The sequence below is a fragment of the Apium graveolens genome, chromosome 1 (genome assembly GCF_009905375.1).
Source record: "Apium graveolens cultivar Ventura chromosome 1, ASM990537v1, whole genome shotgun sequence".
Classification (NCBI taxonomy): domain Eukaryota; kingdom Viridiplantae; phylum Streptophyta; class Magnoliopsida; order Apiales; family Apiaceae; genus Apium; species Apium graveolens.
In genome coordinates, this window is record NC_133647.1 from 98,243,818 (window position 1) to 98,268,010 (window position 24,193).

Genomic DNA, 24,193 nt, shown 5'->3' on the forward strand with positions numbered 1-24,193 from the left:
TTGGCAAAGCTTGGGCAGTTGAAACGGGCTCATATCAGAAGGGAATGGAGCTTCTTCTTCGACTGCATCACTAAAGCTTTTGGGAACAAGTGTTCAAATTTTGATGCAATCCCCATAATGAGTCAGCACATCGGGTATGCCATTATAAACCAAACTCATTTTGATTTTGCAACGGCTATAATAGGTTTTATTGGGGATAGGATGACAGAGGATAGGAATTTTGTTTACTTTGCTAGATTCTGTCAACTTATATATACTTTTTGTACTGATGAACCTCGACTAACCAGTACCTTAACTTCACCTTTTAAAGTTGCAAAACGTTACTTTAATGACCTGGTAAATGCTGACACTAAGAAACCAGTGGTTAGACCTTTACAGATTCCTCAGTCTGTGAAACAGATCTTAGTAAATGCTGATCATGATTCCTATAGATCTGTTTATCCTGATGTCCAACCAACAAACACCTCCCACACACCACAACAATCATCAGCACCTACCACCCATACTACTCAACCAACCCTTAGGCAATATATCAAATCCTATCTCTCCACTTCACAGACAGTTCAACCCTCATCCTCAGCACCTACTGTGAAGCCTTCATCTTCCAAACCTAAGAGGACAAAGACTGTTCCTTAAACACCTCAAAAGAGAAGGAGGATTGCTTTGAGAGATGAGTCTGACAGTGAGGAACAGGTTTCTGCATCAGAACCTGTTGTCCAAGAAGCTGAGACAGTGACTTCTCAGAATGATTCTGAAATTGGGGGATCTAGGCTTCTCAAGAGGCTTAGAAGAATGACTGTTCCTGAAACTCCCAAGGAATCCATATCTACAAAGAGATACAAGAAACAGAGGGCAAAAAGGCCAGTTTCAGATGATGAAGAAGCAGCAGCTAAGGAAGGAGATCAGGAATCTCTGATCTCATAAGAAAAGGAATTTGCTAAAGTCACTTCTTCTTCATCAACTCCATCTCAGGAAGCTGTTCCTGAAAAGGCCAACACATCATCTGTGTCTCCTGTTCAAAAGTCTGTATCTCCTGTTAATACAGGCACCAGTACTGAAATTGATGTTCAGAACTTGGTTGTGCCTGAAGTAATTCTCTTAGAAGCTCCAACAACAACTAATCCATCAACAACACCTGTTACTGATGCTGCTCAAAATTCAGACTTCTCTTCTACACCTTCTCTGCATCTCGATGCTGATGATCAGAATATAGGTGAGCATCAGGATATGGCTGTTGATTAGAACGTAGAACCAGATCAGCAATTAGAGGATGTTGAAGCCTCCATTGCTACTCACACTGTTGTTTTATCAGAAGATACTGATTCTGTAAGTTCTGATGCTGCAAATGCTGGAGATACTGGTGATGCTGCTCCAAATGTAGGTGCTAATGAAGCAGGTCCTTCAGGACATGCTCCTCAATAAACTATTCTTAAATCTGAACTTGTTAAGAAGTTTGTTACCAGAGCAGCACCAGTGCCTTGGAGTGAAACTCTTGCAGGACAGGAGTGGACTAAGGAATGGAACTCAGTTTTCTGTGTTCCAAATGCAAAGCATCTTGCTGAGCACTTGACAAAAGATGATGAAATGTTAATTTCTGATGATTTCAAAACCCAGCTTAGAGTCACTGCATTGAGTACTAAACATCTACAAGGTCTCCATTCAACTACTCATGCAGAGCTACACAAGATTCAGGAAGAATTCATCAAACATGACCAACTTCAGAAAATTGACAAGAAAAAGTTCTTCAAACCTACCTTTGACAGGATTGCTTATATTGAGAAGACTCAAGAAAAACAACAAGCTCAGATTGATGATATTCTGAAAAATCAAGCTTCTCAGCAATCTCAACTTACTGAAATCCAAGCCTCGGTGGAATTGCTTGTATATCTTCTACTACCTGCTGATGCCAAAAAGGGGGAGAAAGTAATTAAGTCCAAATGCAAGACTGGCAAGACACTGAAAGGGAAGGATGATGAAAAGGATGATGAAAAGGATGATCAAGGAAACTCTGGAATGGGTAGAGGTCATAGTCAAGGTAGAGGTTTCTCATCAAGAAATGCTGAAATCACAAGTCACAGGACAAGTTCTGATACTGGGAAAAGAATTAGTTCTGTTACTGGTAAAAGGATAAGTTCTGATGAACTTTTAGATCTTGATGAAGAAATGTCAAGACGGTTATTTCTTCAGGAAAATCCAGGAATGGACTTGGAGAGTTTAATGGAAGAAGAAGCCAGACTTAAATCAGAAAAAGTCACATCTAAATCTGAAGCTTCTGGTAAAAAGACACTTCCAAAAATCAAAGGCATTGTGATAAAAGAAAGGACAAATACTGAAGCAATATTGGCTAAATCACAACCGCAGATAGATCCAAGATCCAAGGGTAAAGAAAAGGTTGGTGAACCTATCAAGGTTTATGTGCCTCCTGAGAATGAAGAAATCACTGATGAAAAGGATGATCTTGCTCTGACTTCAAGAAAAGTTCTTAAAACAACCTCTGACATGGCTCAAGTTGTTTAGAGTCAAGAGACAGTAAGTTCTGATATTCCAAAGAAGCAAGTAACCTCTGATATAGCTCAAGTTAACTTGATATCAGAAGTTAGACCAAAGACACTCCTACCAGGATTCACTAAAGCAAAACAGACTCAACCTTTGAAGACTGCTGCAAGTGGTTTTGAAGCAAGAGTAGTTACTGGAAAGGAAGCAAGAGATAAAACTGGATTGGGAAGTGCTGATGAAAGAAGAATACAGAACACTACCAATGATCCAACTTCCTTGAGTGAACCAGGTATTGGAACAACTCCTGAGAGATTGAATCAACTGGAATCTATACAAATGGTTTACCATACCTACTTGAAAGAACACATCTTGTTGTACTTCATGAAAGATGGTAGGGTTTATCATATAAGGCAAAATGACATTCCATTGAAGTATTTTGAAGAATTGGAGCATGTAATATTCTTACTTCAAGTGGATGACAGATTGACAGAAAGTGCTGCAAACTATTTGACGAATCAGATTCAGAGACAGAAAAGGCTTTATTATGTTAAGTCTGACAGCACATATGTTCCAAAGTACAGAGATCACAAGGGTGATATAGTTGAAATGAAGCCCAACACTGCTAAAATTATAACTACCTTTCTGGGTTACAGGGCTGTGGAATTCAATCTTGAGTCTGATAAAGCTTATTTGATCAGACTGGATCAGGATATAAGAAAAGCAAAGATTAATGATCTCAGGGCTGCAATCTTTCAAATTGGTGAAGATAATGCAGAGCTTAAAGATGCTAAAAGGAGAATGATTGATGAACTTAGATATGCTGAGAGATGTTTGTTGAAGAACTATCTCAGAACAACTCCTGACATCAGAGAGATCAGAAGATGAAGCCAAGTCAAGATCTACAACTGATTAAATTCTGATATTTGTACAGACTGAAGCTGTTATCAGAAGTTAAATATTGTTAAAGCTTTAAGGACTATAAGTTGTAGTTATCTAGTCTAATTCTCATGCATTTGTACTTAATGTTTTTGACATCATCAAATATCTGTTAAACTTGTATATTATGCTAATTTACAAGTTGGGGGAGATTGTTGGATATATTTAATAATGTCATGGCTAATATGATTTATGTTTAGTTTTCAGATCTTACTTAAACAGGATAAATCAGTACTTACTGGAAGTCAGGACATAAGGATATCAGTACTTATATTATCAGGAGATAATCATCAGAAGATGGATATCAGAACTTAAGTGCTGAAGTACATTCAGATAAGGACAATAGATGATTAAAGGAAAGAAGATCGAGATAAGCATAAGAAGAGATATGCATGAAGAAGGAATTCTATGAAGAATAGAATACTTGGAAGAAACGATATCTGATTGATATATTTTAGGAAACAGAATTATATTTCATATCAATTAGTGATTATCTTGTAACTGTGTAGTATATAAACACAGACATAGGGTTTACACTATAAGTGTTATTATATTCGAGAAGACTATTCGTAGTAACCCTAGCAGCTCTCGTGATATTTGTTCATCACTGAGAGGTAACAGTTCCATACTGTAACAGGGTTTATTGTTTTAATAAAGTTTGTTTTCTGTTACTTGAGATATTAAAGTTTGATTTGATTGTACTTTACACTGTATTCACCCCCTCTACAGTGTGTGTGACCTAACATCTTAATTCCTGACTTAGGAGGTAAAGAGTTTATATTCTTATTCTTCCTGCAAAAAGAAGCAAGATGGTTAGAGTTTCCACAGTTATAACATTTCTTTCAAGGAGCATTATGAACAGTCATATACTTATTATTTTTATGCACACTTTCCTTGCCATTCCTATTTTTCCTAGCTGCCCTTACCTTGTTGACATTCCTAATTTCTTTCAGCTTATGCTTAAGCTGCTTCTTTGTCATTAAGCCTATATTAACTTTAGCTGGTTTATTGATAAGTGGCATTTTATACCACTTAGAACGGCTTAAAATGGCTTAAATTGGTGTCTTGAAATCAAGTATTTTGTGTATTTGATGCGTTTTTCTAGTGTTTATGCATTTCAGGGTATTAGTTGCATTTCGGGGGAGGAATCATCAAGAATAAGCCTTGGCATGTGTTCACCATTGCGAGAGGAAAGGAATGGGCAGATTACGGCGAAGAAACGGAGCAAGCTTGGAATTTTTCCAGTAGGGTCCTGCGCGCCCGCGCAGCAATGCTGAGCGGCCGCGCAGCAGCCTGCGCGCCCGCGCAGAAATGCTGAGCGGCCGCGCAAGGTCGGGGAAAAAGCTGAATTATTTTAGACTTCTACTTCTGTGTGGCTTCCAACTTCTATGTAATTTGAGTTTTATGGGACTATTATATAGGTAGATTTGAGACGTTTTCATGGAGAGTATTAAGGAGATTATGTTTTAGATTGTGTTTTACGCAAGGAGCGAAGGAGATAAGGAAGAAGACCGATTTAGCACACCGCAACGAAAAGGAAGCATATATTCTTGTGATTCTTGTTTCGTTGTAACGTTGGATGCTAGTTTTCTTGCTTTGACTTATTTACTCTTGTGACGTACTCTGTTTAAATATAATTAGTTTAGTTATTATTTTCTTGTGTTTGTTTATCATGATTTCATATGAACCCATGATGGCGATGAGTTCTATTATGGGCTAATCGTGATCATGGGGTTACAACGGATTTATTATGGAATTCTTTAGTTAATTGTTTAATACTTTAGTGTGTGATGATTGCATGATATCTAGTATTGGTTGTGCGTATTCGTCTTATGTGCGTCGCGAACATATAAGATAGGGTGTTAATCTTTTGTGAAGCGACGGTGGATCTTGAGATTTAGAACTTGCCATGCTAGCATAGGTTCATGTACGTTGTGCATGATTAGTGGGTAACTCTAACAGTTTTATTTGCCCTATGTAATCAAAGGGAATAATTTGTGCTTAAATCGTTGTGTTGTCAATTTCTGTAGACATATAGGAACTCAACATAATTGATGACTATTCAACTTCTATCTTAATTGTGGATGCTTGGTAGAATGGTATTAGTACAATGAAAGTTGGCTTTTATCAGTTTCGTGTTATTCGATTAATGTCATCACTGTCACATGCTAAAGGTAATAACAATGGCTATAGAAGGAAGTAATAATGAAGTTGTGATCTCATGAGTGTTTTATTATTGATAATTTGAAGTGATAGTTAAGTGGTTAATTAAGTAGTTAATTATAGTTAATATTTAATCAACAATTTTAAGTGTTATTATCTTAACATTGAGAAGTAATCATACATTGGTGAGTGAGTTTAATTAGACAATAATTTAGTCTGAGTCTCTGAGGGAACGAACTAGAAAGTATTATATATTACTTGCGAACGTGTATACTTGCGTGAATATTAGTGCGTGTTTTCGCCCTAACAAGTTTTTGGCGCCGCTGCCGGGGACTCGGCGTATTTGTTTAGTTTATGTACTTACCATCATTGGTCATTAGGACTCAGTGATTAGGACGTAGTAGTTACTTACTCTTTTCGGTTGTGTTTCAGGTACTTTAGCAAGCGTTTATGCAAACTCGTTCTCGTGCTCGCAAGAGGACTTTAGATACAACTGAGGAAATAGACGAAGTTCTTGATATTCCGGAGAAGTTAGATTTTGAGGATTCGGATTCAGGAACTGAGCAGAAAGAACCAGTAAACATGGGAGATCGTATTGTTCAAGCTGATCCAGCTCTTATGGATTTTTCTCGGCCTAAAATCGATGATATTCAGTCAAGCATCCTTCATCCGGCTATTCAAGCTAACACCTTTGAAATCAAGCCGGGCACTATTCAGATGGTGCAGAATTCTGTTTCTTTTAGAGGAGCGGCAACTGAAGACCCCAACATGCACATAAGAAATTTTGTCGAGATCTGCAGCACTTTTAAGTATAATGGCGTGACTGATGAGGCTATCAAGTTGAGGCTTTTCCCATTCTCACTGAGGGATAAGGCTAAAGACTGGTTATATTCTGAACCAGCTGGGTCCATCACTACGTGGCAAGATCTTGCGCAAAAGTTTCTGGTGAAGTTTTATCCAATGGCAAAGACTGCTGCTATGAGGAGTGCTCTTACTCAGTTTGTGCAGCAACCTACAGAATCTATGTGCGAAGCTTGAGAACGCTACAAGGAAATGTTGAGAAAATGTCCACATCATGGAATGTCGGATTGGATGGTAATCACTGGTTTTTATAATGGTTTGGGGGCCCAATCTCAGCCCATGCTCGATGCAGCAGCTGGAGGCGCCTTATGGGCTAAAAGCTATACTGAGGCGTATAATCTTATAGAGACGATGGCTGCAAATGAGCATCAAAACCCAACTCAGAGGATGACGTCAGGCAAGGTAGCAGGTATTCTGGAAGTTGATGCAGCCACCGCTATTGCAGCCCAGCTCCAAGCGCTATCAATGAAGGTTGATTCTCTGGCTACGTATGGATTTAATCAAATAGCTATGGTTTGTGACCTTTGTGTAGGTTCTCATGCTACGGATCAGTGTTCTCTTGTCAACGAATCTGTTCAGTATATGAATAATTATCAGCGACAACAGCAGCCTGTGCCAGCGACCTATCATCCTAATAACAGAAATCATCCAAATTTCAGCTGGGGGAATAATCAGAATGCTATTCAGCCACCATATCAGCAAGGGTTGAGTAAACAGTTTAACCCACCTGGATTCCAGCAACCACAGCAGTATGCTACAAGGCAATCATATCCTCAACAGGGAAGTGCAGCTGCACCTACTAGTGCTGATTTTGAGGAACTTAAGTTGTTGTGCAAGAGTCAGGCGGTTTCTATCAAGACCTTGGAAAATCAAATCGGTCAATTAGCCAATGCAGTGCTCAATCGTCAACCTGGCACTCTTTCCAGTGACACGGAAGTACCAGGCAGGAAGGAAGCTAAAGAGCAAGTCAAGGCTATTACCTTAAGGTCTGGAAAAGTAGCTGATGCTGATAAGGCAAAAGAAGTCAAAGCTAAAGTTAGAGATGAAGAATCTAAGCAAAAGGAGAAAGCGGCGGAACCAAGGAAGACTACTGTTGAATACGCTCTTCCTGAGGCTAATACAGGGGAGAAACAGCTCTATCCTCCACCACCTTTTCCTAAGAGATTGCAGCAACAAAAGCTGGATAGACAGTTTGGGAAGTTTCTGGAGGTGTTCAAGAAACTTCACATCAATATACCTTTCGCTGAGGCTCTGGAACAGATGCCTAGTTATGCGAAGTTTATGAAGACTATTCTTTCAAGGAAGGTGAAACTGGATGACCTTGAAACCGTTGCTCTCACGGAAGAATGCAGCGCTGTTGTGCAACAAAAGTTACCACCAAAACTGAAAGATCCAGGAAGCTTCACCATTCCTTGCACCATTGGTAATCTAACTTTTGACAAGTGCCTTTGTGATTTGGGAGCAAGCATTAATCTGATGCCCTTGTCGATCTTTAAGAAGCTGGATCTGCCTGATCCAAAACCCACATACATGTCACTACAATTGGCGGACCGTTCCATTACTTACCCAAGGGGCATAGTTGAGGATGTGCTCGTCAAGGTGGATAAGCTCTTCTTTCCAGCAGATTTTGTTATTCTGGATTTTGAGGAAGATAAGAAGATTCCCATAATCTTGGGGAGGCCTTTCTTGGCTACTGGCCGTACCTTGATAGATGTGCAAAAAGGGGAACTTACTATACGGGTCCAAGATCAGGATGTGAACTTCAACGTATTCAAGGCAATGAAATTCCCTACAGAAGATGAGGAGTGCTTAAAAGTGGATGTGATTGATTCCGCGGTTACTTCGGAACTCGAGCACATGCTAATGTCTGATGCATTGGAAAAGGCCTTAGTGGGGGAATTTGACAGTGATGATGAAGATAGCAACGAGCAATTACAATATCTGAACGCTTCTCCCTGGAAGCGAAAGCTGGACATACCATTTGAATCTCTTGGTACTTCTGACCTTAAGAATGCTGAAGGGAAGCTCAAACCATCAATAGAGGAAGCACCTACCTTGGAGCTCAAACCACTACCTGAACACTTGAGGTATGCTTTTTTAGGTGATTCATCTACGTTACCTGTTATTATTTCAGCTGACCTTTCAGGTAGTGAGGAAGACAAGCTCTTAAGGATTTTGAGAGAATTCAAATCGGCTATAGGATGGACCATAGCAGACATCAAGGGGATAAGTCCTTCATATTGTATGCATAAAATTCTGTTAGATGAAGGTAGTAAGCCAACTGTGGAACAGCAGCGAAGACTGAACCCGATCATGAAGGAGGTGGTGAAGAAAGAAATTCTGAAATGGCTAGATGCAGGCATCATTTATCCTATTTCTGACAGCTCGTGGGTGAGCCCCGTACAATGTGTACCTAAGAAAGGAGGTATCACTGTGGTCGCAAATGAAAAGAATGAGCTCATCCCTACTCGAACAGTTACAGGATGGAGAGTGTGCATGGATTATAGGAAATTGAACAAAGCCACAAGGAAGGATCACTTTCCTCTTCCATTCATTGATCAAATGCTTGACAGATTGGCGGGACATGAGTATTTTTGTCTTCTGGATGGTTATTCCGGGTATAATCAGATTTGTATTGCACCAGAGGATCAGGAAAAGACTACCTTCACTTGTCCATTTGGCACATTTGCTTTTCGTAGAGTTTCGTTTGGGTTATGTGGCGCCCCGGCCACCTTTCAGAGATGTATGATGGCTATATTCTCTGACATGATTGGAAATTACGTCGAAGTGTTCATGGATGACTTCTCCATCTTTGGACACTCATATGATGAATGTTTGAATAATCTGCGCGCCGTACTCAAAAGATGCGTGGAAACTAATTTGGTGCTTAATTGGGAGAAATGTCATTTTATGGTGCGTGAAGGCATTATCCTTGGGCATAAGGTCTCTAGCAAGGGTCTGGAGGTGGACAAGGCCAAGGTGGGAGTCATTGAAAATCTTCCCCCACCCAATTCTGTGAAAGGAATCCGTAGTTTTCTTGGTCATGCGGGTTTTTATCGGCGATTCATCAAGGACTTTTCAAAGATATCTAAGCCGTTGTGCAATTTGCTTGAGAAAGATGTGCCTTTCAAATTTGATGATGAATGTTTGGCAGCATTCGAGACTCTCAAGAAGAGTTTGATCACAGCACCAGTTATTACAGCACCAGATTGGACAGAACCGTTTGAGATGATGTGTGATGCGAGTGATTATGCGATAGGTACAGTTCTGGGACAGCGCAAGAAAAATCTCTTCCATGTGGTCTACTATGCGAGTAAGACTTTAAATGGTGCCCAATTGAACTACACCACTACTGAGAAGGAGCTTTTGGCTATAGTCTTTGGCTTTGAGAAATTTCGATCTTATCTGCTTGGTACGAAAGTAACAGTATTCACTGATCATACAGCTATTCGCTATCTGGTTTCTAAGAAGGATTCGAAGCCGAGACTCATTCGTTGGGTGCTTTTACTTCAGGAATTTGAGTTAGAGATCAAAGATAGAAAAGGTACCGAGAATCAAGTAGCTGACCATCTCTCTAGGTTGGAGAATCCCGATTCTACTTCACAAGATAGGACGTTAATCAATGAATCTTTTCCGGATGAGCAGTTGTTTGTAATTCAGGAGGAAGAACCATGGTTTGCAGATATTGTAAACTATCTTGTCAGCAATATAATGCCTCTTAATTTGACATCCGCGCAAAAGAAGAAGTTTCTGCATGAGGTGAAGTGGTATATGTGGGATGAACCATATTTGTTTAGACAGGGAGCTGACCAGATCATCAGGAGATGTATCCCGTTCTGTGAGACGGAGGGGATATTACGAGACTGCCATTCCACGGTTTATGGTGGACACTATGGAGGTGAGAAGACGGCAGCTCATATTCTGCAAGCAGGCTTTTTCTGGCCTACTTTGTTCAAGGATGCTCATCAGTTTGTTTTAAGGTGTGATCGTTGCCAAATAGTGGGAAATTTGTCAAGGAAGGATGAGATGCCATTAAATGTGATGCTTGAAGTCGAGGTCTTTGATGTGTGGGGAATCGATTTCATGGGGCCTTTTATCTCGTCTTGCAATAATCAGTACATCTTGCTGGAAGTCGATTATGTCTCGAAATGGGTCGAAGTTAAAGCTTTACCGACAAATGATGCAAAGGTAGTACTAAATTTTCTTCATAAGCAAATTTTCACAAGGTTTGGAACACCTCGGGTAATCATAAGTGATGAAGGATCGCATTTTTTGCAACCGTAAGTTCACTTCTATGATGCAGCGTTATAATGTGAATCATCGAGTAGCTACTGCCTATCATCCGCAAACAAATGGTCAAGCGGAAGTGTCTAACAGAGAGATAAAGCGCATTCTAGAGAAGGTTGTTTGTCCGTCAATGAAGGATTGGTCTTTAAAGCTCGATGAAGCTGTTTGGGCTTACAGAACAGCATACAAAACTCCACTAGGGATGTCACCGTTTCAGTTAGTGTACGGTAAGGGATGTCATCTACCAGCGGAGCTTGAGCATAAGGCCTACTGGGCATTGAAGAAATTGAACCTGGATTTAGATGCAGCTGGTAAGAAAAGAATGCTTCAGCTTAATGAACTTGATGAATTTCGACTTCAAGCGTACGAGAATAACAAAATGTATAAGGAAAAGGTGAAGAGGTGGCACGATAGGAAGCTACATCCTAAGTTATTTGTGCCAGGGCAACAAGTTCTTTTATTCAACTCTCGGCTCCGACTTTTTCCTGGGAAGTTGAAATCAAGGTGGTCTGGACCTTTTATTGTCAAAACTGTGTTTCCACATGGAGCGGTGGAAATTTTTGAGAATGATTCGGACCAAGCATTCAAGGTTAACGGTCAGCGGTTGAAGCACTACTATGGGGACATGGCAAACCGAGAGGTGGTTAGTGCCATTTTGTTGACTACTTGAGAAAGGTAAGGAACGTCAAGCTAATGACGAAAAAGAAGCGCTGCGTGGGAGGCAACCCATGAATTGTTGTTACAGGAACCCTTAGAAGTTAATAACCTATCCAAAAACACAAAAAAAATCAGAAAATAGGGGCTGAAAAAAAAAATTCCAGAGACCCTCTGCGCGCCCGCGCAGCTTGCTGCGCGCCCGCGCAGAAATGCAGAGCGGCCGCGCAGGGGTCGAGTTCCAGGAAATTTTTTGCAGTTCAGAAAAAAAAAAATAAATAAAAACACAAAAACAGTTTTAGCCCATAAACCCACGAATTGTTCCCACTACGCCATGATTTTATCCCTTAATTCCCAAACCCTAATGTAATCCACACCCTATATATACATACACCTATCCTACATATCTCCCACAAAACTTCCTACACTTAAACCCTCTCACAAACATCAAAATTCAGTTCTTACACACTTCTATTCACGAATCAATGGCACCCAAGAGAGCATGCACTATTAACAGCAGCAGCACAGTTCCTACTGCTGATTCTTCGAGGGGCACTGCTGCAAGGCCTCGGTTAACTGACAGAGCTGCGGAGGAGGAGTACACTAGGCTGTTGGGGAAGCCGATTCTGAAGGAGATGGGTTTTTTACCATCAGGGAGGGATGGTGAGTTGTTGCCCATGATTGCAGAGAAGGGGTGGATAGCTTTTTGTGAGTCACCCGAAGCAGTACCGATGTGCGTTGTTCGCGAGTTCTATGCGAATGCGAAGGCTGAAAAGAATGGGTTTTCTGTAGTCCGTGGGCTGACGATTGATTATCATCCTGCGGCGATTCGCCGTGTGATTGGACAGCGAGAGAGGAAGCCCGAGGAGGAGAACTGGAATGAAAAGACTGCTGAGGATTTTGACTTGGATTTGATTTGTGCGACTCTCTGTCGACCGGGCACAGTTTGGAACCGCAGTCCAGCCAATAATGAGTATCGTCACTTTCCGGCGATCGCCATGAACAGGTATGCCCGTGCATAGAATGCATTTATATGTGCTAATATTTTGCCTTCTTCACATGCACACGAGGTCACAGTTGAGAGAGCACAGCTGTTGTGGGGAATTCTGAATGAGGAATACTATGTGGACCTTGGTGAGTTTATCTACCAAGGAATTCTGAAGTTTTTGAGGGGAGCAAAGCATATGAACATCCCTTATGCATCCACGGTTACGAAGCTATGCCGAGCAGTGGGAGTGAACTGGCCGGCTCATGAGCAGTTGCAGTTGCCAGCAGCTCCGATAGATTCTGGCACTCTGAATGGGATGCAGGAGTGGACCGGTGGTGAGCCTGAGGAGCATGGGCTGGGTTATCGTCTTCCAGGAGGGCGTCCAGCACGAGGTGCTACTATGGCTAGGCCAGGGCGTGGTGAGGCTGGTTCATCGAGAGCTCAGGAGGGTGCTGGGATGGGTGATGCCCAGTATAGGAGGCTTTCACGGCGGATGGATGCCATGTATGAGACGCAGAGTAGGTTTGCTCAGGAGCTCACCCTTGCGTTAGGGACTGCTTTTCGAGGCCTTGGAGCTGATATCCAGTGGCCAGTTTTTGGTGAGGACTCTGCATACCCGCCGCCTGATACTCCACCCGCTGAGGGTGATGATGATGACTCCGAGTAGGTATACCCTGTGTTCCTTTCTACTACTTTCACTGAGGACAGTGAAGATTTTTAGTTTGGGGGTGGTAGTTAAAGGAATATTGTGTGTGTGTCATTTAGTTGCATATTCATGATAGTTAGTTCATTTAGTTGCATAATTTATACCATATAGTTTTTTTTTATGAATGTCATGTAGCTCATGCATTTACTATGATCCCTTTTACAATGATTTATCGACTGAATTGTGATATTGATGCGAGTGTAGTGATAGCATTAAAGTGATATTAAGTTGTGTAGGTTGATATGCATGCTAGAAACAATTGTAAATCCACTGAGTCTTAAAGAATGCGTAAGGGCTAGATTGTTGTTATGATATGGTTATTTTCAAGGTCAATCTATTTATTATGCTTAGAATTCGATTATAGGTTCTTAGTGATAAAAACATGAAAAAGAAAATTCTTTTGGAGAAAAAAAAATATGGAAGTTGTTGCTAGTTGTGGTTAGGCGTCAAATGGCTAGTAGCCGGCTCGCTTATGTTGCGAGTAGTCTAGAGTTGAGTAAGATGGAGCGAAACGCACTTGCTCAGAAGTTATGAAACAAAACAAAAAAAAATTGCATAATTGATCAAGAGTGGGTTCTTTGGTATTCGAGTTATTAAGTTCTTAGGGGACTTTGTGCCTAGTGACCTAAGGCTTTTAGAGTCTGGGATCCGCTAACCTAACGCTCGTTACATGGATACCATTGTATAAGTCTTTTGTGGACCTCACTCATTGCACGGTCAAATAAGCATTTGAGTTGTAAATAAAAAGCACAATTCCGTAGTAAGCTCCAGAGTTCTTGTAGTGTTGTATATCACTTTGTGCCTAGAATTTTTATTCTTTGTATAATCGTAGGATTGCCTTGAGGATAGTCTAGTCATAGTAATTGGTCTAGTTTCGAAGCATATCTGTTAAGCATTTGCACACACCACGTTTCTGGCTGTTTGTCCGGTTGCATGAGTTTATTGACCTTTAGATGTCTAACTGCATTCTTTGAGATGTGACAATTTGGTTGGTTAATTGTAGTAAGGGGGATCGTTGCATTTTCATATAGATTGCATTCATGCATATTTTTATTTGTTTTGAGTCTGTGACGCTTGAGGACAAGCATCGATTTAAGTTTGGGGGTGTGATAAGTGGCATTTTATACCACTTAGAACGGCTTAAAATGGCTTAAATTTGTGTCTTGAAATCAAGTATTTTGTGTATTTGATGCGTTTTTCTAGTGTTTATGCATTTCAGGGTATTAGTTGCATTTCGGGGGAGGAATCATCAAGAATAAGCCTTGGCATGTGTTCACCATTGCGAGAGGAAAGGAATGGGCAGATTACGGCGAAGAAACGGAGCAAGCTTGGAATTTTTCCAGTAGGGTCCTGCGCGCTCGCGCAGCAATGCTGAGCGGCCGCGCAGCAGCCTGCGCGCCCGCGCAGAAATGCTGAGCGGCCGCGCAAGGTCGGGGAAAAAGCTGAATTATTTTAGACTTCTACTTCTGTGTGGCTTCCAACTTCTATGTAATTTGAGTTTTATGGGACTATTATATAGGTAGATTTGAGACGTTTTCATGGAGAGTATTAAGGAGATTATGTTTTAGATTGTATTTTACGCAAGGAGCGAAGGAGATAAGGAAGAAGACCGATTTAGCACACCGCAACGAAAAGGAAGCATATATTCTTGTGATTCTTGTTTCGTTGTAACGTTGGATGCTAGTTTTCTTGCTTTGACTTATTTACTCTTGTGACGTACTCTGTTTAAATATAATTAGTTTAGTTATTATTTTCTTGTGTTTGTTTATCATGATTTCATATGAACCCATGATGGCGATGAGTTCTATTATGGGCTAATCGTGATCATGGGGTTACAACGGATTTATTATGGAATTTTTTAGTTAATTGTTTAATACTTTAGTGTGTGATGATTGCATGATATCTAGTATTGGTTGTGCGTATTCGTCTTATGTGCGTCGCGAACATATAAGATAGGGTGTTAATCTTTTGTGAAGCGACGGTGGATCTTGAGATTTAGAACTTGCCATGCTAGCATAGGTTCATGTACGTTGTGCATGATTAGTGGGTAACTCTAACAGTTTTATTTGCCCTATGTAATCAAAGGGAATAATTTGTGCTTAAATCGTTGTGTTGTCAATTTCTGTAGACATATAGGAACTCAACATAATTGATGACTATTCAACTTCTATCTTAATTGTGGATGCTTGGTAGAATGGTATTAGTACAATGAAAGTTCGCTTTTATCAGTTTCGTGTTATTCGATTAATGTCATCACTGTCACATGCTAAAGGTAATAACAATGGCTATAGAAGGAAGTAATAATGAAGTTGTGATCTCATGAGTGTTTTATTATTGATAATTTGAAGTGATAGTTAAGTGGTTAATTAAGTAGTTAATTATAGTTAATATTTAATCAACAATTTTAAGTGTTATTATCTTAACATTGAGAAGTAATCATACATTGGTGAGTGAGTTTAATTAGACAATAGTTTAGTCTGAGTCTCTGAGGGAACGAACTAGAAAGTATTCTATATTACTTGCGAACGCGTATACTTGCGTGAATATTAGTGCGTGTTTTCGCCCTAACATTTATCCTGTTCTAATTTGTCAGAAGTTGACTTTTCCTTAACTTCTACTACAGACTCTTTCATCTTTTCAGAATCAGACCTTACAATTTTAACTACAAACTTAACAGGATTCACCTTTGGCTTAGCAGTCTATTTAACAACAATTGGCTCAATTTGTTCAGTTCCTTTTTCACTTTTATCATCTCCATAACCTAAGCCCTCTTTCCAGTTTCCACTACTTAATAAATTCTGAGTTGTTCTACCAGAGTTAGTCCAAGTCCTGATAATCTCTCTTTCCTTACCTAACTCAGTTTTCAGAGATTCATTCATTTTAGCACTTCATCTCTAACATAAAAAGCATCATCTCTTTCCTTCTGAGTTTGGTGGAACATAACTAACTCTTTTTCTAAATAGTCATTCCTTTTCTTATAAGCAAGATTTTCAGAAGTTAATCTTTCACATGTTAAAGTTTGATCTCTGTAACTAATAAACATGGTTTTAAGATATAATCTCAACTCAGTAATATTATCAGTATGAAAAGCATAAGTTGTTTGAGGTACCTTCAATTCAGCAGTTGCAGGGCTGCCATCAGCATTTGCCATCAAGGCATAGTTCACCTCATCTTCAGAATCTGAAGAGTCTGTCCAGCTTTTCTTCTTTCTGACAAGTTCCTTGCCTTTGTCACTCTTTCCTTTCTTGCAGTCAAGAGATATGTGGCCTCTTTCACCATAATTGTAGCATTTGACATTTGAGTTATCTCCTCTGTCAGACTTTGTACTTTTGCCTTCAGACTTTCTGAACCCTTTCTTATCAGCACTTAAACCTTTCCTGGAAAACTTCTTTCCCTTTCTAAATTTCCTGTAGGCTATCTTTGTCATACCCTTCACCATAAGAGCACACAATTTCATCATCTCTGCATCATCATCCATTTCAAGTAAGCTTTCAGTTTCTGAATCATCATCATCAGAATATGATGACTCTGAATCAGTCTTTATGATGAGAGCTTTTTCTTTGCCCTTCTTTGAGACAGCAATTTTAGGAGATTCCTCCTCAGTCTTAAGAGCAACTATCCTTGACTTTCTCCCATATCTCTTTCTCCTTTGATCCATCTCAAGTTCATAAGTCTTGAGCATACCATAAATTTCATGAAGAGTAGTTTCATCAAGAGCATAGTTATCTCTTATGGTAGTAGACTTCAAATCCCAATTTTCAGGAAGAGTTAAAAAGGAATTTCAGATTTGAGTCTTCAAGATCATATTCCTTGTCCACCAGTGACAGATCATTCAAGAGTTTGACAAACCTGTCATATAATTCAGTTAATGACTCACCAGCTTTTGAGTCAAAGTGCTCATACTCTTGAGTGAGTATAGTCCTCCTGTTCTTTTTAATTGCATCAGTTCCCTGGCCTCTTGTCTCCAAAGTATCCCATATCTCTTTTGCACTCTTGCAATTAATTACCCTATTTGACATGACATTATCAATGGCACTATGCAGCAAATGCCTTACCCTTGCATCCTTAGCAATAGATGAGATGTCTTCAGCTGTGTAATCACCTTTCTCCTTTGGTATGGACTTTGCTGGTTGATCTGCAACTGCAACAGAGAGCTTGGTAGGCTTATATGGTCCTTTATTAATCCTATCAAGGTATTCTGGATCTGTAGCTTCCAGAAACATAGTCATCTTTACTTTCCATATGGGATACTCGGAAGCTCTCAGTATGGGAACCCTAATAGTCTCATATCGACTGTGGATTTGAGTATTTTTAGTTTCTTCAGTTTTGGTGGGCTTGATTGGAGTTTGTGCTTCTTCAGACATGATTGTTTGGATCTTTACTGTATGTGTGTTAACAGATAAGCTCTAATACCAATTGTTAGGTCACACAACACTGTAGAAGAGGGTTGAATACAGTGTTATTACAATCAAATCGATCTTGAACACAAGTAACAGTAAACAGATATATTCAATATAATAAACTCTATTACAATGGAACTGTTCTCTCTCAGTGATGAACAAATATCACTAAGAGCTGCTAGGTTACAATGAATAATGTATCTCGATAATGATAACACATATAATATAAACCTATGTCTGTGTTTATATACTACACAGTTACAAGATAACTTCTAATTGATATGGAATATAATTTTATCTCCTAAAATATATCAATCAGATATCTTATACAAGTCTTCCAGTCTTCTAATTCTTTCCATGCATATCTTATTTTGTTTTAGTCTCGATCTTCTACTTTAAATCAGCTTCCTTCCTTAACTGTAATTCCTCCCGTACTTAAGTTCTGATATGACCTTAAGTTCTGATATTATGTTCCGACTTCCAGTAAGTCCTGATTCCAGTAAGTCCTGATTTGTCAAGTTGTTAAGTTCTGAAAACTAAATACAAATCATTTTAGACATGACATCTCAAATATATCTAACAACAAAGTATACAAGTATTATTCAGTAGTCAAGATAAACTATTTCTAAATAATACTTCAGCCGTTCTAGTGGTTTGTCTAATACCACTTAGACTGTGAACCTTTATTATATTATATAAGGAGTTTGACAATCTAATCTTCCGCTATCACATTTGATACTAGATTGTCTACAATATATAATATATAGATAATGTGAAAACATGCATTCAAGATTCTCAAATAATTATTATTAAAGTATATACTTCAAACGAATATTTCAGTATAAACCCTAACAGAGTCCTCCCACCCTATTTATTTAATTTAAATATTTGTTGTTGGCCTGCTTACGGCCTTTCCCAATTACCTTTTGAGATCTAGAATCCATAACATAATAAGTAGTAGAACAAAAAGAAACCAAGTAACTAGATTCACATAATTGACTAACTGAAACAAGATTTAACTTGAGATCCGGAATATAATAAACATCAAAAAGAGATATCGTTGGGGTAACTACAGACCCAACAACTTGTAACGACATAAGAGTGTAATCAGCAGTTATGATGGATAAAGATATATCATCAAAAAACGAAATGATGGATAAAGATATATCATCAAAAAATGAAACGAAAGATGACCAATAAGGAGACATGTGATGAGATGCACCTGAATCCATAATACATATAGAAGAAAATAAACTTGAAGTACAAGTTAACAAAAGACCTCTTGATGATGAGACATACATGTCGATATATTGCTGAAACTGTTGGAACCATCAAAAAATTGATTTATGGGGTTTCACATACAATCTCCACCGTTCAAATTTTAGATACTGAGGCAAAGAAGACGTGGTTAAAATTTCAGGATGATCCAACAGTTGAAACTCCAAGAAGCGTAAAAACAAGTTGGCTGATCTGGGCAGAAAATTTTCTGCAAATTTTCAAGAAACTTTTGTTGTTATAACGTAAATCTATCTATTTAATAATTCAACTAAACTTTCACGATGACTCGAAACCTAACTCTGATACCATGTTAATTTTAGAGATATAATACGAACGTAAAATTTTATTACAATCAACACATAATTTATAATATATGTCTAAACTTATATAAAAAATTAATATAGATTAAATAGCGAAAATACCTTAATATATATAATATAATAATAAATATACATATATATTTTAACACAGTGCATAACAAAGAATAGAAGTAACTGTCGGGAAAACATACAAAATTAAGAGAAAATTTAGTTACCGGAACTTGGAAGAGGCAAAAATCTCTCTGTTTGTAAGAAAATTAAGATATTGATTTTCCAGTATTTTATTTTACGTTTAAACTAGTGTACATATATTCAGAAATGGCGTTTATGGGATAAATGCATCATTAATATGTATTTTTAGACAAAAAAAATATATTTTCAATATATTTGAAAATTAATCAAAACGTAAATTATAATTACATTTGTTAAAGACATATATAAGAAATCATTTTGGAATAATAAAAATGGCCATATTTTTTGTGAGATTTAGGATTTTTATCCCTGGATTAGGATACTGAGGGCCATTACACACACGCAGCCCCTTCCATTGATGCAGCCCCTCCCTCGTTCTCTAAATATAAATTAAATTATCTATCTCTCTCAGTAACATACATGCACAAGCTGATGATGATGAGGAAGAAGGTGAAGGTGCAATAAAAGAGTAGTGATTACGAGGCACCCATGCAATACAAGAGCAGTAGTATTGATTACAAGCCAAGCCGGGTGGAAACATAAATCTCTCTGTTTGTAAAAAAATGAAAGTCGTGCTACAGTCATCGACAATTCTGGACATCCGTAATAGAATAATGAGAGAGGAGTATAAGTCTAAGGAACCTAAATACTGGTTTCCATCCGAGTTTGCAAAAATACAGTCATTGTAATAGATGCAATTATTAAAAAGCTGCAAAAAGATATGTTGGACATTTTCTCCAATTTATCATAACCTCTCTATACTTATTTTCTTTTGTAATTCAACTCTCTAAAATAGAACTTAAGGAAAATAACCTGGAAAATTTTGAATTTTGTATATGAACGTATTCCTCTTCATCTGACATGCAGGCTTTAAATAGAGTCCATTTTGACAGAGAGTACACATTGCATGAAAGAGATTTGTTATGATTCTCTGACTTGATAAATTCCTCAGATAACTCCTCGCCAAGCTTCTTACTAAAAGTAGAATCTCTAAACATTCTAGAAAATGCATCGACAGACACATAATGGTGAGTTTGTTCAGATCTGTTCCAGTACTGTGTTTGATCTTTGATAGAAATAACCTTGAAAATGGTAAAAAGTGCGATTAATTCCACAATTAACATAGTACAAGAAAATAGTGAACTATAGACCAGTTGAAGTTACCTCCTGCAGAAAGTCAGCTACTCCTTTCCTTTCAGGGCACCTAAACCCACATTCCTCAAAAAAATTTAGAAAATGACTACGTGATCCATGATACACAATTTTTCCTTCTTCCATCAGTATAAAATGTCATCGAACATATCAAAGGCTTCTGGTGCTGGCTGAAGAAGGGACACAGTTATCGTTGCTTCTGTGATGTGAGCCATTTGCTGGAGACATGAAATTATCTGGTATGCGGTGGAGCTGTCTAAGCCATTCGATATTTCATCCATAAATAGAGATTTTGTGGGGCCAACAATCATCTCCCCTACAGGTTATCATTTATGTTATTGATCACGGGTCATCTATGAAGTAGCATGGACTGAACTAATTCATGACGTTGGAAGGCATTGCGTACACCAAGGTAGTTCCGTCTTTTAATTCTGAAGACATGCATTCAAACTAACTGTAGTCAATCTTTTCTTCTGCCGGCCTGATATGCCTCTTCTCATGGCATCTCATCTCCGACTAGTATATCAGAACATAAGTCAAGGCTAATAATCTGTAGACCCATGTGAATACAGGGTTTATCATCAATAGAACTAGTCAATGCAACTCGCACAATCAAGGGAAATTAAATCAACAGAGTATTACTTTTAAAATGTAGTCACTTTGAAGTGATACACTTTGTCCTTCAACAGATAATGCCAGACAAGTTAGCAGTGTTACACCATCTGCTAAAAAAGGTTGCCAAGCGAAGAAAAAGTGAAACTATAATGAGCAATTGCTCTTGAGATATAGAATGATATGAATTTGCATTCAAGTTGTATATTTCATTTTCTTTATCACACTACAAGAAAAAAGGCTAAAAGCGGTTTAAAATCGGTTGCTTTTACCTATAAACGACTGAAATCGGTGGAATTTAGTACAAAATTGACCGCCTTCTATCGGTGGCTTTTAACCTGGTCGAAATTGTTTTTCGCGGTGGAATTTATATAAAAGCGACCGTTTTGACGGTTGCTTTTAATTCAAGTCAAAGTTTCACACAGCTCCTTTAACATTTTGGTGAAAATTTAAACTTCCCGCTTCTTGATTTTCACTGAATTTTAAATTTCCCGCTTACTTATTAAAGTCACTGAAGACGGTGGATTTTATATGGTCAATTTCAAACACAAAAATGGCCTGGAGCCATATATTCTTAATTCTTTAAAATTGAAACCTGTATCATTCATTTATCAATTTAACTAACCATTCACATTTAATAACTTGCGTCAAAACAGAAAAAATGAACAACCAAAAATGAAAAGACATAATTACATTCCCCACAAATCCATTAAAAACTATCAAATAAGTACCAAAGAGCAGCTGCTACATCAAGTTTAAGTTAACTGCTACATAGTTTGCTTAAAAGTATCAGCTAATAAAAGTAATTAAACTTATAAAATAGAAAGAAGAGGAAAGTATGGACAGAAACGAAGAAGAAAGGATAAGGCAGGGGCTGTAAATTCTGAAAGAATAAATTCCACCGCAGGCGGTCGTTTTTATAAAAGCCACGAAAATCGGTCGTTTTTATAAATTCAACCAACAACGGTCGTTTTTATTAAAATGACCGTTGTGGCCTTATTTAATATTTTTTTGATAAATAATTTAAAAGCGACCGATCGGTTGCTTTTGTTTTCCAGAATTAGACTTTGTTCTGGCGGCAATTTTCCCGCCTATTCTTCAAAATATAAAATCGACCGCTAAATATTGGTTGTTGCTTTTGTTGATAAAAGTCACCGGCTAAAAGCCACCGCTTTCAAATTCCACCGAACAAAAGCGACCGCTCATTAAATTTCACCGAGAGCGGTCGCTTTTAATTATGTTTTAAGGACAGGTAAAATTGACCTTAAAAGCCACCAATTTCGATATAATTTATAGTCGATCGCTTTTACTTCTTTTTCTTGTAGTGTCACAAAAGGATTGCTACATTCCTTAAAGCCTTGTGCCTGTGACATGTAAGTTCGGTTAATGCTTCCCAACATGCTAATATATGGTATCTATTACATTATTTGGACCAGTCCAGGATATTGTAGTTGGAAATGCTGTAATGTAAATGATACATAGGTTACTGGTAACAATGTGTCTGTGGCACATTGTTACCCAAACCCTAAAATATTCAATACCTATATATTGATACTTTTAATCAAGTCTTCTAGCACGTTGTTACGAGTAACCTATATATCATTTATATTACAGCATTTTCAGCAATATTAAATGTTTAATTGAATTCCAAACTAGTTTATTTAATTATATTTGAACTAAATGTTTTGATTGCAAACCCTCAATAATCTGATTAGTAAACCTGTACCATCTACCTTTAAATTTTAAACCTGTACCATCAAAGTAGAAAACCTGCACAATCTGATAAAAAGAAACTGTACCTTCTCATTTTAAAATCTATACACGTACCAACTGACTGTACAACTGTTATGTTTAAAAGTAACGAAGTAACTGGTAGAATTCAAACCCTTCGAGATTAATAATAACTGGGTTAATAATAACTAGTAGATAACCCGTGTCAAGCACGGGCCGAGATCAAAATATTAATATTTAATAATGATTATAAAAATTTATTTTAATTTTTTTATTAAAATATATAATAAATAAAATTGTACGATTATTGCAATTTTCATTTTTAAATTATATGTAGTTTTCATTAATTCAAAAAAAAGACATAACTAATATTTTACATCAAAACTTTAGTCGCGACACGATTGATGGATTATTTAACAAAAAATTAAATCAGCATCACTAAGTAATTGCATATTAAATTTCTTATTGTTAGCTGAATTTGTATTTTTATATAGTTTGTGATTGCATAATTTTTTCTGATAAAATATTCATTATGTATGTATAAATTTGCAATTGGTGCTAAAATAACATTATGTAGGTATGAATCTAAAAATTACAATGTATATACGATTTTGTTTATATAAAAACAATATAAATATGTGGTATATAAGAATCAAAAAAACGGGTAAAGTATTACATATGGAATTATAAGTCATATATGAATAAAAAAGAATAAAAATGGTATATTTAGAGCTATAACAAGATTTAAAAAAGGGTGAAACCAAAAGTTCGTAAAACCGAAAAGAGGTGAAACCAAAGTATCCCTTAAAAGATGATTTCCTTATTAATTAATATTAACACTATTTAAAGGATTCCATTTTATTATTTTAATAAAAAATAAAAAAAAATTATATGAAAAATAGAAATATCGTAATTATAATATAATCCCAATCTATATTTTGTTAAAAAACAACATAGAACTCTACATGAAAGAGAGCTATATGGGTGAAACTAAAATACGGTGTAATCGTACTAAGATGAAACCAAGTACCTTGTCAAGAAATAATTTAAGGTTCTACGAAAATAGAATTGTAATCATATTACGGTTTGAACAATTTTATTATTTTCTAGTGGTGAAACCAAAATACAATTTTATATAATATTCATACCATTTTATTAAAATGGAATTCTACCAACATATTAAAAAATTCTAAATTAAAAAATTTCAATTTAAACACATGGCCTATTTACTTGATCGTGGTTTATATTTCTCAGAACCTATTTAGTTGAGCCAATTTATGAACTTATTTATTTTAAAATATAATTAAAAATAGGATTCAAACCTATAAAAATAATAAAAAATTATGGCTTATAAAAAATTTAAAAATGAGTAAAAATAATACATATACAATTATAAGTCATATACGAATAAAAAGGT

The 24,193-nt window shown here is 37.4% G+C and overlaps 1 non-coding gene across 1 annotated transcript; it reads right to left on the reverse strand.

The window, feature by feature from the left end:
- Nucleotides 1-6,570: 6,570 nt before the first annotated feature.
- Nucleotides 6,571-6,677, reverse strand: LOC141679748 (small nucleolar RNA R71). The gene has a single exon (XR_012558174.1). It is a non-coding gene; the product is annotated as a small nucleolar RNA R71 (small nucleolar RNA).
- Between the last annotated feature and the right edge of the window lie 17,516 nt (nt 6,678-24,193).